We start from the raw sequence: 17,467 nt of genomic DNA on the forward strand, positions 1-17,467 counted from the left end.
GGGTAGGTTTGAAGATGTTGGTAGGTTTGAAGATGTCCCAGAGGCTCCTTAGTGTATTCTCATTTTTTTGAATTCTTTTTTCTTCTTGCTGCTCTGATTGAATGCTTTTGTCTTCCTTATGTTCCAAATTGCTGATTTGATTCTTGATTTCATCCCCTCCACTGTTGGCTCCCTGTAGATTTTTCTTTATTTCACTTAATGTAACCTTCATTTCTGCCCATTGAAGTACCCAATGAGTTCCTTGAGTATCCTGATAACCAGTGTTCTGAACTCTGCATCTGAAAGGTTGCTTATCTCCATTTTGTTTAGTTCTTTTTCTGGAGTTTTGTTTCGTTCTTTCATTTGGGCCATATTTCTTTGTCTCCTCATTTTAGCCGCTCTATATGTTTTTTTCTGTGTATTAGATAAAACTGCTTTGACTTTCTGTCTTAATAAAATGGCCTGTTGTAGCTATGTGCACCCGTAAGTTGTATGAGGCAGAGCCTTAGGTAATTGCCAGTACAGGGCAACCCATGTCACTGCTCTGTGGTTTTGTGTTGGGGAGGGCTTGGAGAAGAGACAGTGCCGCTGCCTGGCCTCTGGAGTTTTGCCTGGGAGGAAGCTGTCTCCTGACTCTCACCTTATTGCCAGTCACTTCAATTCCTCCACGTATGCCACAAGTGCCCTTCCCACTGTTGCCTTGGTACTGAATCCAAGAGGGAATGGGTCTGTGTAAGTCCTAATTCCGTTGGAGGCCCTTTAAGAGGAGCCTCCTGTGACTCTGCAGTTTCTTCCATGACCTCAACCCCCACTGGTTTTTGCAGCCAAAAGTTATGGGGACTTATCTTTCTGGTGTTGAAACCCTTGCCTGGGTAGTCTGATCTGGGCCTGGGATCCCTTGCTCCTGAGTTATCTGTCCTGATTTTTATCCACTACACGTTGATGTGGGACCACCTGGTCTGTGTCTCCATGCCTCTCTTTGCCCCTCCACCTCTCTGCACCTTTCCCCACATCTCTGCACCTCTCTCTATGTTTCCATGTCTCTGCCCTGCCTGCCTGTCTGGATGAATGTGGCTTCTTTAAATTCTTGGTTGTCAGACTTCCATATAGCTTGGTTTCCTGACATTTCTGGGTGACATTTGTTCTGTAGTCTAGTTGTAATTTTTGCTGTAGTTGTGTGAGAAGGCAAGTCATATTTTCTAATCCCTTTGTCTTGGCTGGAAGAATATCTATCCTGTTCTTAAATGTATTTAAAAAAACAGAAGAGAAACTGATAGTTTCCAGGTATCTTTTTCTTTTTTAATCTTTACTCTAGGACATGCTTATTAAAATTTTAGAGAGAGGGGAAAAGAGGGAGAAAGGGAATGAGAGACACACCGATGTGAGAGAGAAACATTGATCAGTTGCCTTTTGGATGTGCCCTGACTGGCACTGAACCCACAATCCAGTCATGTGCCCTGACTAGGAATTGAACCTGCTACCTTCTAGTCCATGTGATGATGCTCAATCAACTGAGCCACAGTGGCCAGGGAGATAGTTTCAAGTTATTCTTAATTTACTTTGTGCTCTTTTTCTGTAGGAGGGACAAAGTTATATGGCAAAAAACTGTTCTCAGAGGCTTTACTTTCACTGAAGAGCCCAAGCCTGAATTTCAAAATGATGCAAGATTGCATATAATGATTTTAATTTACTGAAGAGAAAGAATATGGTGGGCTGGAGCAGTCAGAAAGGCATCCAAGGAAGAGGGGAGACTTGATATGGGACTTGGAAAGTGACAAAAGTTTGGCTAGGTAGAGTCCTTCAAGATTGGAAGAAAATAAAGTTGAGAGTGTGGGAGGGAACTAGAAATGGTGTGTGTTTACATGGCTTGGAGCAGAAGGGCTGCTTTAGGGCCGGTCTTGAGTGGCTTGAAGATCACAAGGGGGTCATGCAACAATTTCCACAGGTATATGGAATACTTGTAATCTCTCCTGACCCACTGCACTTTTGTGTTTGGGGTGTTCATGCCTCTTTCTGCCATCTCTACCCACTTTGTGCCTGATCTCTGTGTCTCAGACATGCTTTACCCACTGATTGTCTCTGACTATTCAGATTCTGTCTTGGCCTCTCTTGCCCACTGTCCCATGTGCTTCTCTCAATTATATCTCTACTACCTACAACCAAAACTTTGATTTTCTCTGGGTTGCTAATCTTGAACAAAAGTGATCAACTTGCTGTTCTTATTGAAGACATTACTCTATTGTATTTTAATTTAAAAGGTTATTAACTCATGCATTTTATCATGTGTGTGGAAGATAAACAAAAATTGCTATTCTGATACTGTGAGATTGTTTACTATTGTATTATGGAACATGTGTTAAGATTAGTTATATTAGGTGGAGGAGAAAAAATATGGAGAATCTCAAAAGATAAATTAAGGAGTTTGGATTCAGTCCTGTACTTATGAAGTAAATGACATATAAATGGACATTATTAAAGGACCAATGCTTCGAATAGACAGCTGTTAAGCTATATTTATGGCGGATAATTGTGTACAGGTGGCTATGAATCACTGTAGGGCTATGAATCAGAGGCCCTAGGTGAGTTAAAAGAATTGCTAATTATGTCTTTGTGTGTGTGTGTGTGTGTGTGTGCGCGCGCGCGCATCTTGGGGCCATGGGTAAAAATATCTGTGTATCGTTTGATACTGGCATGCGTAGACATAAGTTGAGATTAAATCTTACAATGCTGAAAAAGCAGTGCCAAGAGTTGCATTGTCAGTGTTTTTCAGACCCTCTGCTTCTCACTCCTTCTCCATTACCCTAGTCTATGCTCTCATTGCTGTAGGCTTTGATGACTACAGTCGACTCTTGACACAGACTGTTGATTCTCAGCTTTTTCTCCTCTGAGGCATCCCATAGACCTATTTCAGATCAGTCTTCCTAAAACATTTCTCTTACCATATTTCCATTGGCTGTGTGATTTAACCTTCCTAAGCTTCTGTTTCCTTGTCAGAAGATGAACAGATTGGTCTCAGCTTATTTTTTCACTTCTAAAATTCTCACTTTGTGCCACTCCAAAATGGCTTTTTTTTTTCATTCAGCATATTGTATTGAGTGTGCAATACATACCAAACATAGTGGCCCAACTTAGAAATGCAAATACAACACACAGCTTTTTCCTCTTGTGGTGCCTGTCAGGGCTGGGGTCCTCACACGTTAGACTGTGGCCTCTCTACTCAAAACTTTTAAATCATGTTGCCGCCATTTATGTATATTTAGTTCTTAAATCTACATATTTACAACTAAACATTAAAACTTTAATGAGATAAAGATGAAATAGTATTTATAAAATAAAATTTTAGTTTTATTCTTAAAGGTGTAATGAATGTTTTGTTCTCAAAATTTTAATATTTTAGTGAAATCAATGTATTAAATTGACTTTGTTAACTTGGACAATCTTTGTTTAAGGAGTATGAGATAGAGATACACAGGTCTGGTATTTATTAAGTTAATTTATATGGGGGGACCCCAAAATACCCAGAACTTATTTATAAAAAATTTTGTATTTATTCTTACATGTTTAAACTTTAGTCGTCTTCAAAGTACTCTCCATTTGATGCAATACTCTTATCGAGACTTTCTTTCCACTGCTCAAAACAGTTTTTGAACTTGCCTATTTTGATGCCTTTTAGTGCTTCTGCTGTTTTTTTTTTTTGTTTCACCTCTTCTGCAGCAACAAAGTATTTGCCTTTGAGGACTTTGTTCATCTAGGGAAACAGACAAAAAAAAAAAAAGATTGCTCAGGGAGAGATTGGGTGAATAGGGAGGGTAGGGCATGGGAGTCATGATATTTTTGGTCAAAAACTGCTGAACACTCAGTGCAGTGTGGGCAGGTGTGCTCGTAAATCGCCCATTATGAAATGGACAAATGGGTGAAAGAGTCTTCAAAAAAATTCACTGAAGCCAAATGCTGCCTCTCACAATAATGCCAGCTGGTACAGTGATATAGATGGGCTCCTAGAATGCTCACCTAGTGGGGGAAGGCTGTATTACAAGAGGCCTGCCCTTCAGAAGATAGTTCCATGTTTGTTTTTTTTTGCGTTCCCTTTGTATTTATTTTTTGAGTACTTATTGAATTTTTATTTTTGTCATCTTTCTCTATTTATTTTTAATATTATTTTGTAATGGTTTCAGGTGTGCAGCATAGTGGTTGGTCAACCATAATGTATTTTACAAAGTGTTTCACCTGGTATTTCCAATACCCACCTGGCACCATACACATCTAATACAATATTATTGATTATATTGCCTGTGCTATACTTTACCCTATGACTACTTAGTAATTGCCAACTTATACTTCTTAATCCCTTCACCTCTTTCACCCAGTTGTTTAGTTAATTTAGACATTATTTTTTAATGCCTGTGAAAGTCAAAGAGACATCTCACAAAAATGTGTTCATTAAAATGTAAGGAATATACTTTAACTGAAGTAATGAAATCATGAAAATTGTGTCCTTTCAAGCTTTTTATTATGAAAAACTTAAAATATATGCAAAATTCAAGAGAATAAAATGATGAACCTTGTGTACTCCTAACCTGACTTCAACAATTACCAACTCATGACCAATCATATTTCACATGTAGTTCTCCAATTCCTACAACTCCCCAACTAGATTGTTGAAGTAATTCTCAAGCTCATATAATTTTATTCTATATATTTCATTATGTATTTTTTAAAAGATGAGGACTCATAAGAAAACCCACATAGCAAAACTACATTTGGGTTTTGTTTCTTAATGTTTGTAATCCAATGAACACACAAAACCACTGAAAGAAAATATTGCAAAGATTGAATAAAATGGTGGGATTTTAGGTAATGGGAAAGAGTAAAAAGTCTTATTGTACCAGTGTGATGTAATACTTCCATATCACAGGAGAGTGGACTGTGTTGCCATGAAGTACACCTGCACATGAGTGAGAGTACAACGTTTGAGGCTGCAAACAAGATCTCTGAAAACACATTTATGGAACAGGTTGTATATGTCAAGAAAATTAGATTATTTTCAAGTCAGTTTTAATATCGCTGAAGTTCTGCATATCCCAGCAAGAAAGCAAATCAACACTTTTCTCTCCTTTGCCTCTTTTCAACTGTAAACCATACATCTTGAGCAAATTAAATATGATGACTAGAGGGCATATCTAGATGAGCAAGGGGAAGAAACTAAAAATCTCATGAAATGTTCCTTGACTCCTGGATTTCACCAGAAATTTCCAAGTCCATAATACGTATTCATATGCCATAAGACATCCACGATATCATAGCCTGTCTTCCACTGTGCAAAAGAGTACGGCAATAAGTTGGTGCAAAAGCTTCACTGTTTTTATTACTTCTTAAAAAACAAACAAACAAAAAAATCAGTTTCATTATGCTTTTACACCAAGAGTTGATCTGTTGGTTCCCTCCCTGTCTTTAGGTTTCCATGTGATTTGAACATGTGGTAGCAGTACTACTAGCCTGAGGTGTTTAATCCAAAGGGGGCCAGCATGACCAGAGGTTGGTCATCTGTCAGCAGAGTCTCAGTTTCTTTCAGGAGCTTCTTTCTTTTTAATTTTTTTATTGTTCTATTACAGTTGTCCCAATTTTTCCCTTGTTGCTCTCCACTATGCCACCAACCCCCTGCCCCACTCTCACATTCAATCTCCACCCTCTTGTCCATGTCCATGAGTCTTTTATAAGGTGTTCCTTGATTAGACCCTTCCCCTTCTTTCCCGTTATTTCCCTCCCCCAACCCCACTGATCACTATCAGTCTGCTCCTTGGTTCTATGCCTCTGGTTCTCTTTTGCTCATTTGTTTCTTTTCTTCATTAGGTTCCACCTATAGGTAAGATCATATGATATTTGTCTTTTGCCATTTGGCTTATTTCCCTTAGCATTATGCTCTCAAGTTACATCCATCCTGCTGTGAAGGGTAGGAGTTCCTTCTTTCTTTCTGCTGCATAGTATTACCTTGTGTGGACGTACCACAGTTTTTAGATCTACTCATTTACTGCTGTGCACTTAAGCTGTTTCCAGCTCTTGGCTATTGTAAATAACACACCTATACACATTGCGGTGCATAGGTTATTTTGAATTGCTATTTCAGGATTCTTGGGATAAAATACCAGCAGTGGAATCACTACATCAAAAGGCAACTGTATTTTTGGCTTTTTTTTAAGGAAATTCCATACTGTTTTCCACAGTGGCTGAACCGGTCAGCATTCCTACCAACAGTGCACCAGAGTTCCCCTTTCTCCACATTCTCGCCAGTACTTGTTTGTTGATTTGTTAATAATTGCCATTCTGACTGGTGTGAGGTGGTATCTTATTGTGGTTTTAATTTGCATCTCTCTGATGGCTAATGATATTGAGCATGTTTTCATATGTCTATGGTCCCTCTGTATATCCTCCTTGGTGAAGTGCCTGATCAGGTCCTTTGCCCGTTTTTTAATTGGATTATTTGTCTTCCTGGAGTGGAGTTGTATGAGTTCTTTACATATTTTGAAGATCGAACCTTTGTTTGAAGTACCAGTGGCAAATACATGTTCCCATATGGTTGGTTCTCTTTGCATTTTGCTGATGTTTTCTTTAGCTGTGTAGGAGCTTTTTATTTTGATGAAGTCCCATTTGTTTATTTTTTCCTTTATATCCCTTGTCCCAGGCAATTTGGTGGCAAAATATTGCCACGTGGGATATCTGAAATTTTACTGCCTATGTTTTCTGCTAGGACTTTTATGATATCATGACTTATATTTAAGTCTGTTATGCATCTTGAGTTTATTTTTGTGTATGGTGTAAGTTGGTGGTCGAATTTCAATTTTTTGCATGTAGCTGTCCAGCTCTCCCAGCACCATTTGTTGAAGAGGCTATTTTTATTCCATTTCATGTTCCTGCCCCCTTTGTCAAATATTAATTGACCACAGAGACATGGGTTATTTCTGGGCCCTCTATTCTGTTCCATTAATCTATGTGTCTGTTCTTGTGCCAGTACATGACCATTTTGATTACAGTGGTCTTGTAATATCATTTGATATCAGGTATTGTGATCCCTCCTACTTTGTCTTTTTTCTCAAAATTGCTGTGGTTATTTGGGGATGTTTATGGTTCCATATAAATTTTTGAAATATTTGCTAGAGATCAGCAAAATATTCCATTGATATTTTAATAGGGATTGCATTGAATCTATAGATTACTTTGGGTAGTATGGACATTTTAATGAATTTAATTCTTCCAGTCCATGAACAGGGTACATGCTCTTATCTATTTGTGTCTTCCTTAATTTCTTTCTTCAGTGTTCTGTAGTTTTCTGAGTACAGGTCTTTTACCACCTTGGTTAAATTTATTTCTAGGTACTTAATTTTTCTAGTTTCTAGAGTAAATGGGATTCTTTCTCTTGTTTCTGTTGCTGATATTTCATTGTTGGTGTACAAAAATGCCCTCAATTTCTGAATATTGACTTTGTATCCTGCTATCAATAAGACTACATTAAATTAAAAAGCTCCATGGCTAAAAAAAGCATCAGCAAAATGAAAAGGGAATCAACCATATGGGAACACATATTTACCAATGATACTTCAAACAAGGGTTTGATCTTCAATATACGTAAAGAAGAAAGTTCTTGGGAGTGCCAGTTCTGTTTGTGTGTTCGAGTGGACAAAATGGCGAAGATTGCCAAGACTCATGAAGATACTGAAGCACAGATTTGAGAAATCCAAGGCAAGAAGGCAGCTCTTGATGAAGCCCAAGGAGTGGGCCTTGATTCTACAGGTTATTGTGACCAGGAAATATATGGTGGAAGTGACAGCAGATTTGCTGGGTATGTGACATCAATTGCTGCAACTGAACTTGAAGATGATGATAATGACTACTCATCATCTACAAGTTTGCTCGGTCAGAAGAAGCCAGGATATCATGCCCCTTTGGCATTGCTTAATGCTATACCGCAGTCAACAGAACAGTATGATCCATTTGCTGAGCACTAACCTCCAAAGATTGCAGACCAGGAAGATGAATGCAAAAAGCACAGGCAGACCATGATAATTTCCCCAGAGTGTCTTGATCCTTTTGCAGATGGAGGGAAAACCCCTGATCCTAGAATGAATGCTAGGACTTACATGGATGTAATGTGAGAACAGCATTTGACTAAAGAAGAGAGAGACATTAGGCAACAACTAGCAGAAAAAGATAAAGCTTGAGAACTAAAAGTCATCAATAGGGCAGCAGCATCCCAGCCTCCCTCAAAATGAAAACAGCGCTGGGATCAAACAGCTGATCAGACTCCTGGTGCCACTCTCAAGAAGCTATCAAGTTGGGATCAAGCAGAGACTCCTGGACATACACCTTATTTAAGATGGGATGAGGCACCAGGTCATTCAAAGAGAAGTGAGACTTCTGGAGAAACACCAGGCTCAAAAATATGGGATCCTACACCTAGTCACACACCAGTGGGAGCTGCTACTCTTGGACAGGGTGATATACGAGGTCATGTGACACCAGGTCATGGAGGTGCAACTTCCAGTGCTTGTAAAAACAGATGGGATGAGACCCCCAAAACAGAAGGAGATACTCCTGGGAATGGAAGTGGATGCACTGAGATGCCTCAAACAGATCAAGGTGGAGATTCAATTGGTGAAACACCCACTCCTGGAGCCAGTAAAAGAAAGTCACTTTGGGATGAAACACCAGCTAGTCAGATGGGTGGAAGCACTCCTGTTCTGACCCCTTGAAAAACACCAATTGGCACACCAGTCATGAACATGGCTACCCCTATGTTAGGTCACATAATGAGTATGACTTCTGGACAGCTTCAGGCTTGGCAATGGGAGAGGGAAATTGATGAGATTAATCGCCCACTTTCTGATGAAGAGTTAGATGTTATGTTCCCAGAAGGATATAAGGTACTCCCTCCTCCAGCTGGTTATGTTCCTAATAGAATTCCAACTCAAAAACTGACAGCAACTCCAACACCTTTGGGTGATAGGAATGGTTTCCACATGCAAACTGAAGATAGAACAATAGAAAGTGTTAATGACCAACCATCTGGAAATCTTCCCTTTTAAAAACCTGATTATAGTCAGTACTTTGATAAACTCTTGGTTGATGTTGATGAATCAACACCTAGCCCAGAAGAGCAAAAAGAGAAAAATAATGAAGTTGCTTTTAAAAATTAAGAGTGGAACACCTCCAATGAGAAAGGCTGCGTTGCATCAGATTACTGATAAAGTTCATGAATTTGGAGCTGGTCCTTTGTTTAATCAGATTATTCCTCTACTGATGTCTCCTATACTTGAAGATCAAGAACATCATTTACTTGTGAAAGTTATTGATAGAATATTATACAAACTTGATGACTTAGACTGACCATATGTGCACAAGATCCTTGTGGTGATTGAACCATTGTTGACTGAAGAAGATTACTATGCTAGAGTGGAAGGCCGAGAGATTATTTCTAATTTGGCAAAGGCTGCTGGTCTGGCTACTATGATCTCTACCATGAGACCCGATATAGATAACATGGATGAATATGTTTGTAATACAACAGCCAGAGCTTTTGCTGTTGTAGCTTCTGCCCTGGGAATCCCCTCATTATTGCCCTTCTTAAAAGCTGTTTGTAAAAGGAAGAAGTCCTGGCAAGCCAGACACACTGGTATTAAGATTGTACAACAGATAGCTATTCTTATGGGCTGTGCCATCTTGCCATATCTGAGAAGTTTAGTTGAAATCATTGAATACGGTCTTGTCGATGAGCAGCAGAAAGTTTGGACCATTAGTGCTTTGGCCATTGCTGCCTTGGCTGAAGCAGCAACTCTTTATGGCATTGAATATTTTGATTCTGTGTTAAAGCCTCTGTGGAAGAGTATCCGCCAACACAGAGTAAAGGATCTGGCTGTCTTTTTAAAGGCTATTGGGTATCTTATTCCTTTCAGGGATGCAGAATATGCCAACTACTATACTAGAGAAGTGATGTTAATCCTTATTAGAGAATTCCAATTTCCTGATGAAGAAATGAAGAAAATTGTGCTGAAGGTGGTAAAGCACTGTTGTGGAACAGACAGTGTAGAAACAAACAGCATGAAAACAGAGATTCTTCCTCCTTTTCTTAAACACTCCTGGCAACACAGAATGGCTTCAGATAGAAGAAATTACTGACAATTACTTGATACTACTGTGGAGTTGGCAAACAAAGTAGGTGCAGCAGAGATTATATACAGGATTGTGGATGATCTGAAAGATGAAGCTGAACAGTACAGAAAAATGGTGATGGAAACAATTGAGAAAATTATGGGCAACTTGGGAGCAGTAGATATTGATCATAAACTTGAAGAACAATTGATTGATGGTATTCTTTATGCTTTCCAAGAACAGACTACACAGGACTCAGTAATGTTGAACAGGTTTGGCACAGTGGTCAATGCTCTTGGCAAACGAGTTAAACCTTGCCTCAGATCTTTGGTACAGTTTTGTGGCATTTAAATAACAAATCAGCAAAGGTTAGGCAACAGGCAGCTGACTTGATCTCTCATATTGCTGTTGTCATGAAGACTTGTCAAGAGGAAAAGTTGATGGGGCACTTGAGTGTTGTTTTGTATGAGTATTTGGGTGAAGGGTACATTGAAGTATTGGGCAGCATTCTTGGAGAACTGAAGGCCATTGTAAATGTAATAGGTATGCATAAGGTGACCTCACCAATTAAAGATCTGCTGCCTAGACTCACTCTCATCCTAAAGAACAGTCATGAAAAAGTACAGGAGAATTGTATTGATCTTACTGGATGTATTGCTGACAGGGGAGGTGATTATATGTCAGCAAGGGAATGGATGAGGATTTGCCTTGAACTTTTGGATCTCTTAAAAGCTCACAGAAAAGCTATTCGTAGAGCCACAGTCAACACATTTGGTTATATTGCAAAGGCCATTGGCCCTCATGATATATTGGCTACACTTTTAAACAACCTCAAAGTTCAGGAAAGGCAGAACAGTTTGTACCACTGTAGCAATAGCTGTTGCTGAAACATGTCCACGCTTCACAGGACTACCTGCCCTAATGAATGAATACAGAGTTCCTGAACTGAATGTTCAAAATGGAGTGTTAAAATCACTTTCCTTCTTGTTTGAATATATTGGTGAAATGGGGAAGAACTACATTTATGCTGTAACACCATTACCTGAGGATGCTTTAATAATAGGGATCGTGTACACAGACAGCTAGTGCAGTTGTACAACACATGTCACTTGGGGTTTATGGATTTGGTTGTGAAGATTCACTGAATCACTTGTTGAACTATGTATGGCCCAATGTGTTTGAGACATCACCCCATGTAATTCAGGCAGTTATGGGAGCCCTGGAGGGCCTGAGCGTCACTCTTGGACCGTGTAGAATGTTGCAGTATTGTTTACAGGGGTTGTTTCACCCAGCCCGGAAGGTCAGAGATGTCTTTTGGAAAATTTACAACTCCATCTACATTGGTTCACAGGATACTCTCATAGCACATTACTCAAGAATCTACAATGATGATAAGAATACCTATATTCAGTTCCATGTTCCCTTCACAAAATGCCCGGTGAAGCCACAGAAACCGTCCCTGCTACAGAGTAGGAGTTGCCGCAGCCCCAGGCTGAGACAGGGTCTGGAACAGAATTTGACAGTGATGAATCAGTACCAGAGCTCGAGGAACAAGATTCCACACCGGCAACCACACAACAAGCTCAGCTGGCAGCGGCAGCTGAAATTGATGAAGAACCAGTCAGTAAAGCAAAACAGAGCCGGAGTGAAAAGAAGGCACGGAAGGCTATGTCCAAGCTGGGTCTTCGACAGGTTACAGGAGTGACTAGGGTCACTATCCGGAAATCTAAGAATATCCTTTTTGTCATCACAAAACCAGATGTCTACAAGACCCCAGCTTCAGATACCTACATAGTTTTTGGGGAAGCCAAGATGGAAGATTTATCTCGGCAGGCACAACTAGCAGCTGCTGAGAAATTGAAAGTTCAAGGTGAAGCTGTCTCAAACATTCAAGAAAACACACAGACTCCAACTGTACAAGAGGAAAGTGAAGAGGAGGAGGTTGATGAAACAGGTGTGGAAGTTAAGGACATAGAATTGGTCATGTCACAAGCAAATGTATCAAGAGCAAAGGCAGTCTGAGCCCTGAAGAACAACAGTAATGATATTGTAAATGCTATTATGGAATTAACGATGTAACCATCTGAAAGGAGGACCCCGGGTCCCCTCTCTTTTTTCTTTTTTTGGTGTTTTGAAAGAGTTACTGCAGCTTGGTTTGAAATTTGTACTGTTTCTATCATTAATAAAGTTACAGCTTCTTGTGGGATGAAAAAAAAAGAATACCTATATTCATTACAAACGACTATATCTTTTTTTTTTACACTTATTTTTGGCTTTATTGATTCTTAATGAGTTGCTTGAACTGTGTAAGAGCTTTTCTTTTCAAATTTTATTTTATTTTATTTTTTCAAATACATTTGTTTCTGCCTACCACCCACCACTTTCCCTTGCCTCCTCCCTCCTTCCCTCCCTCAGCTCTTCCCCTTTGGTTTTGTCCATGAGTCCTTGCTATATGTTCCTTGACTTTCCCCTTCACTTCCTTTTCCCTGCCCCCTCTCCCTCCTTCCCTCTTGTCTCTGTTGATTTATTTTCCTTTCAGTGTTGATGGTCTAATTTTCCTTAATTTCTTTTTTCAATGTTGTATAGTTTTCTGCGTACAGGTCCTTTAGGTCTTTGGTTAAATTTATGCCTAGGTACTTTATTTTTCTTCTTGCTATATCGAATAGTATTTTTTTTCTGATTCCTGTTTCTGCTCTTTCATTGCTGGTGTACAAAAATGCCGTTGATTTCTGAATGTTGACTTTGTATCCTGCTGTTTTGCCAAATTCACTTATAAGGTTGAGGAGTTTTTTGGTAGAGTCTACAGGGTTCTCTATGTACACTATCATGTCATCTGCAAACAATGATAGCTTTACTTCCTCTTTCCTATGTGGATGCCTTTTATCTCTTTCTCCTGTCTGACCCCTGTGGCTAGGACTTCCAGTACGATGTTGAAAAGAAGTGTTGAGAGTGGACATCCTTGTCGTGTTCCCGATCTTAGTGGGAAACCTTTCAGTTTTTGCCCGTTGAGTATGATATTGGCTGTAGGTTTTTCATATATGGCCGTTATTACGTTGAGGAACGCCCCATTTGTTCCCATTTTGCTGAGTGTTTTGATCATAAATGGGTGCTTTCCCTATCAAATGCTTTATCTGCATCTATCGAGATGATCATGTGGTTTCTGTTTTTTCTTTTATTTATGTGATGTATCACGTTTACTGATTTGCGTATACTGAACCATCCCTGCATGCCTGGGATGAATCCCACTTGATCGTGGTGGATAATCTTTTTAATGTATTGCTGGATGCGGTTGGCCAATATTTTGTTGAGGATTTTAGCATCTATGTTCATCAGCGAAATTGGCCTGTAGTTTTCTTTCTTTGTAGGGTCTTTGTCTGGTTTTGGGATCAGGGTGAGGCTGGCCTCATAAAAAAGTCTGGGAGTCTTCCCTCCTCTTGCATTTTTGGAATAGTCTGAGAAGGACAGGGGTTAGCTCTTCCTTAAATGTCTTGTAAAATTCTCCTGGGAAACCGTCCGGCCCTGGGCTTGTGTGCCGGGAGTTTCTTGATGACTGCTTCAATTTCCCCAGCTGTTATCGGTCTGTTCAAGCTTTGTGTTTCTTCCTCCTTCAGTGTTGGAAGATTATACTTTTCTAAAAATTTGTCCATTTCATCCAGATTTTCAAATTTCTTGGCATATAATTGTTCATAATAGTTTCTGATGATCATTTGTATTTCTGTGGTATCAGTTGTTATTTCTCCTCTTTCATTTCTGATCTTATTAAATTGGGTCCTCTCCCTTTTTTTCTTGACGAGTCTGCTTAAAGGCTTGTCAATTTTATTTATCTTTTCAAGGAACCAGCTTCTGGATTGGTTGACCCTCTGAATTGTTCTTTTTGTCTCTATGTCATTCAGTTCTGCTCTAACCTTGACTATTTCCTTCCTTCTACTTGCTCTGGGATTTATTTGTTGTTGTTTCTCCAGTTCTTGAAGTTGTAGTGTTAGGTCTTTTATTTGAAATGTTTCTATCTTTTTTAGGTAAGCCTGTATTGCTATGAACTTCCCTCTCAGGACCGCCTTTGCTGTGTCCCATAGGTTTGGGAGAGTTGTCTGTTCATTTTCATTTGTTTCCAGAAATTTTTTCAGTTCTTCTCTTATCTCATTATTGACCCATTCATTGTTTAATAGTGTACTGTTCAGTCTCCATGAGTTGCAAGTTTTTGAAGTTTCCCTTTGAGGTTGATTTCGAGTTTCAAGGCCTTGTGGTCCGAGAAAAAGTTTGGTATTATTTCAATTTTCCTGAATTTGCTGAGGCTTGCTTTGTGTCCTATCATGTGGTCTATCTTTGAAAAACTGCCATGAGCATTTGAAAAGAATGTGTATTTTTCTTCTTTGGGATGTAAGGTTCTATATATGTCAGTTAAGTGTCTTTGATTCAGTGTGTCATTCAGCGCCACGATATGTTTATTAATGTTTCATTTGGAAGATCTGTCCATTTTTGACAGTGGGGTGTTGAAATCCCCTACTATCAGTGTGTTGCTGTCTATATCTTTTTTGAAGTCATCCAACAATTTCCTTATAAACTTGGGGGCTCCTATATTGGGAGCATATAAGTTTACAATGTTGATGTCTTCTTGATAGATTCTTCCTTTAAGTATGATAAAGTGCCCCTCTGGGTCTCTCTTTATGGCCTTTGTTTTGAAATCTACTTTGTCTGATACAAGTATGGCAACCCCGGCCTTCTTCTCTTGCCCATTTGCATGGAATGCTTTTTTCCATCCCTTTACTTTGAATCTGTGTAGGTCTCTTGCTCTGAGGTGGGTCTCTTGTAGGCAGCATATGTGTGGGTCATGTTTTCTTATCCATTCAGCTACCCTGTGTCTTTTGATTGGGGCATTTAGTCCATTCACATTGAGAGATATTACTGATAGAAAGTTACTCATCTTTTCTCTTTGTACCTGTGTTCCTCTCTGTCTCATTCTTTTCCTTCATCTGCTTAAACCAGTCCCCTTAGCATATCTTGGAGTGCTGGTTTGGTAGAGATGTATTCTTTTAGTCATCTCTTGTCTGGGAAACTCCATATTTCCCCTTCTATTTCAATGGAGAGCCTAGCTGGGTAGAGCAGCCTTGGCTGTAGGCCCTTGCCTTTCATGGCTTGGAATATTTGTTGCCATTCCCTTCTGGCTTGTAGTGTTTCTGTTGAGAAGTCAGCTCCTAGGCGTATCGGGGCCCCCTTGTATGTGACTTTCTCCTTCTCCCTTGCTGCCTTGAGGATTCTCTCTTTGTCTTTGACCTTTGCCATTTTAATGATGATGTGTCTTGGAGTGGACCTTCTTGAGTCCCTCTTGAGTGGGGTCCTCTGTGCCTCCTGGATCCATAAGAGCCTTTCTCTCCTCAAATTAGGGAAATTTTCCATCATTACTTTTTTGAGGAGGTTCTCCTTCCCTTGCTCCTCTTCTTCTCCTTCTGGTATCCCTATTATACAGATATTATTGCATTTCAGGTTGTCCTGCATTTCCCTAAACGCCTCTTCATTCTTTCTGAGTCGTTTTTCCATTTCTTGTTCTTTCTGGGAGCTTCTTTCTACCTTATCCTCCATCTCACTGATTCGATCCTCGGCTTCATCCAGCCTGCTTTGGATTCCTTCTACTGTGTTCTTCAATTCAGAAATGGTATTCTTCATATCCTCTTGTGTCTTCTTGATAGTTTCTATGTCCTTTTCCAGGCTGATATAGTTTGCTGTAAGATCCTGGTAGTTTCTCTGCAGTTTCTCATAGTTCTCTTTGAGCTGGCTGAGCTCATTGAGCTTCCGTAGAACCATTGTTTTGAATTCCATATCTGATAGTTCCCTTGCCTCTATTTCATTGAGCTCTCTCTGTGGGGAGTTCCCCTTTCCACTCATTTGGGGGGGAACTTCTTTTTCTTCCCATTTTTGTGAGAGTCTGTTAAGTATTTTTGTCCTTTTCTTTCTGGGCCTGCCTCTGGTGATGTCAGTTGTTGACCATATATGACCTTGGGTTGTTTGTTTGAGCCTTCCAGGAGTCTACTGTTTTTGTCTGACTCCTGCTTGGAGCAGCTCTGTGACCCCTTCGGTCAGGGATGGGCTATTTTTTGGGATCTCTCTGCACTCTCACTCGGGCTCCTTGAGTGCGCTCCCAGCGCGGCAGGATCCCCCACGTGCCTGGGCTCGCATGTGCTTGCCCCAGACCAGGGGGCTTATTCGCACCTCACGTACTCATCTGGCCCCCTGGCCGGCGAGCTCTGCAGCACTGGTCAGCTTAGGGTCTTCTGTTGTGTATTTTCCCCGCTTTTGGCTCTTTGGGTGCGTTGCTTGCCCTCGCCAAATGCGGACTACGGAAATGGGAGGAAGTCAGCTCCAGGACTCTCCAGTTAATCCTGTCTCTCGTCTCTCCTCCAGGGACTCTGGGCAGCCCTACTAATTTTGTGGGCCGCTCTGCAATCGGGTGATCGGGTTTTTACGCCTGCCCTTGCTGCTCTGTGCACTCCCTCGCAGGCCCTATCGGTGCCAATCTGTGGGAGGCCTTGCCAGCCGGTGCAAGCGTTCGACAGCCCGCGCGGGTCACACACACGCTCGCCAAACCTCGCCGGTCACTCGGGGCAAGTGTGCGCGCCTGCACTGGGTGTTTTGGGGGTGCCTTTGTGTGCTTTTTGGCTTTTGGCTCTTTGGGGGTGTGGCCTCTTCCCGCGCAATGGAGACTAGGGCAAGGAGAAGGAGTCGGGACTCCCTGGTTCCTCCTCCCGTTTTTCCCCAACGCCTCTGTTTCTAGTCTCTCCTCAGGGGTTTCTGGGCAGCTCTGTGACCCCTTCGGCCCAGGATCCACCACCTGTGCGGCCCGCGTTTCAATCGCAGGCAGTTTGTTTCCTGTGCGCCCCTCTTCTGCCTCTTTGGGGGCACGCCTTTCCAGCCCACAATGGAGACTACGGAAAGGGGAGGGAGTCGGGGCTCCCTGGTTCCTCCTCCCGTTCTTTCCCCAATGCCTCTGTCTCCAGTCTCTCCTCAAGGCTCTCCCAGCCAGTCTGCACTCAGCCCTGCAGCTCACACTCGTACAAGCTGTGTGCGGAGCGCACAAAAGGCAGGTTAATTGATTCCCTTATGCCTGAGTGAGATGGTAGCTGCAGTGGGAGGCGTGCCATCACCCGGGCTCCACCGGCCGCCGTGTCAGTTCTCTTCACAAAGGTTTCCTCACCCGTCTTTTCCCAGGCACCAGCCCGCCCTGCTGCCGCCTCTACCCAGGGATCAAGGAGGGTGGCTGCCACTGCAACTTATGCGTTGGCCCTTTAAATGTCCTCTTTGCATCCCCAGCCACCTGTCTCTGGCAGAGAGTGCCCCTAAGCTTTTTGGGGTTGCG

General features: G+C 41.2%; 2 pseudogenes; both read left to right on the forward strand.

Annotated features, from left to right (window-relative positions):
- The first annotated feature begins 7,655 nt into the window (after positions 1-7,655).
- On the forward strand, positions 7,656-8,167 carry LOC129082279 (splicing factor 3B subunit 1-like; annotated as a pseudogene).
- Positions 8,168-11,550: 3,383 nt separating this feature from the next.
- On the forward strand, positions 11,551-12,215 carry LOC129082278 (nascent polypeptide-associated complex subunit alpha-like; annotated as a pseudogene).
- The last annotated feature ends 5,252 nt before the right edge of the window (positions 12,216-17,467 follow it).

The sequence above is a fragment of the Pteronotus mesoamericanus genome, unplaced genomic scaffold, assembly GCF_021234165.1.
Source record: "Pteronotus mesoamericanus isolate MK-2021 breed Mesoamerican mustached bat unplaced genomic scaffold, CSHL_Meso_final scaffold_125, whole genome shotgun sequence".
Lineage (NCBI taxonomy): Eukaryota > Metazoa > Chordata > Mammalia > Chiroptera > Mormoopidae > Pteronotus > Pteronotus mesoamericanus.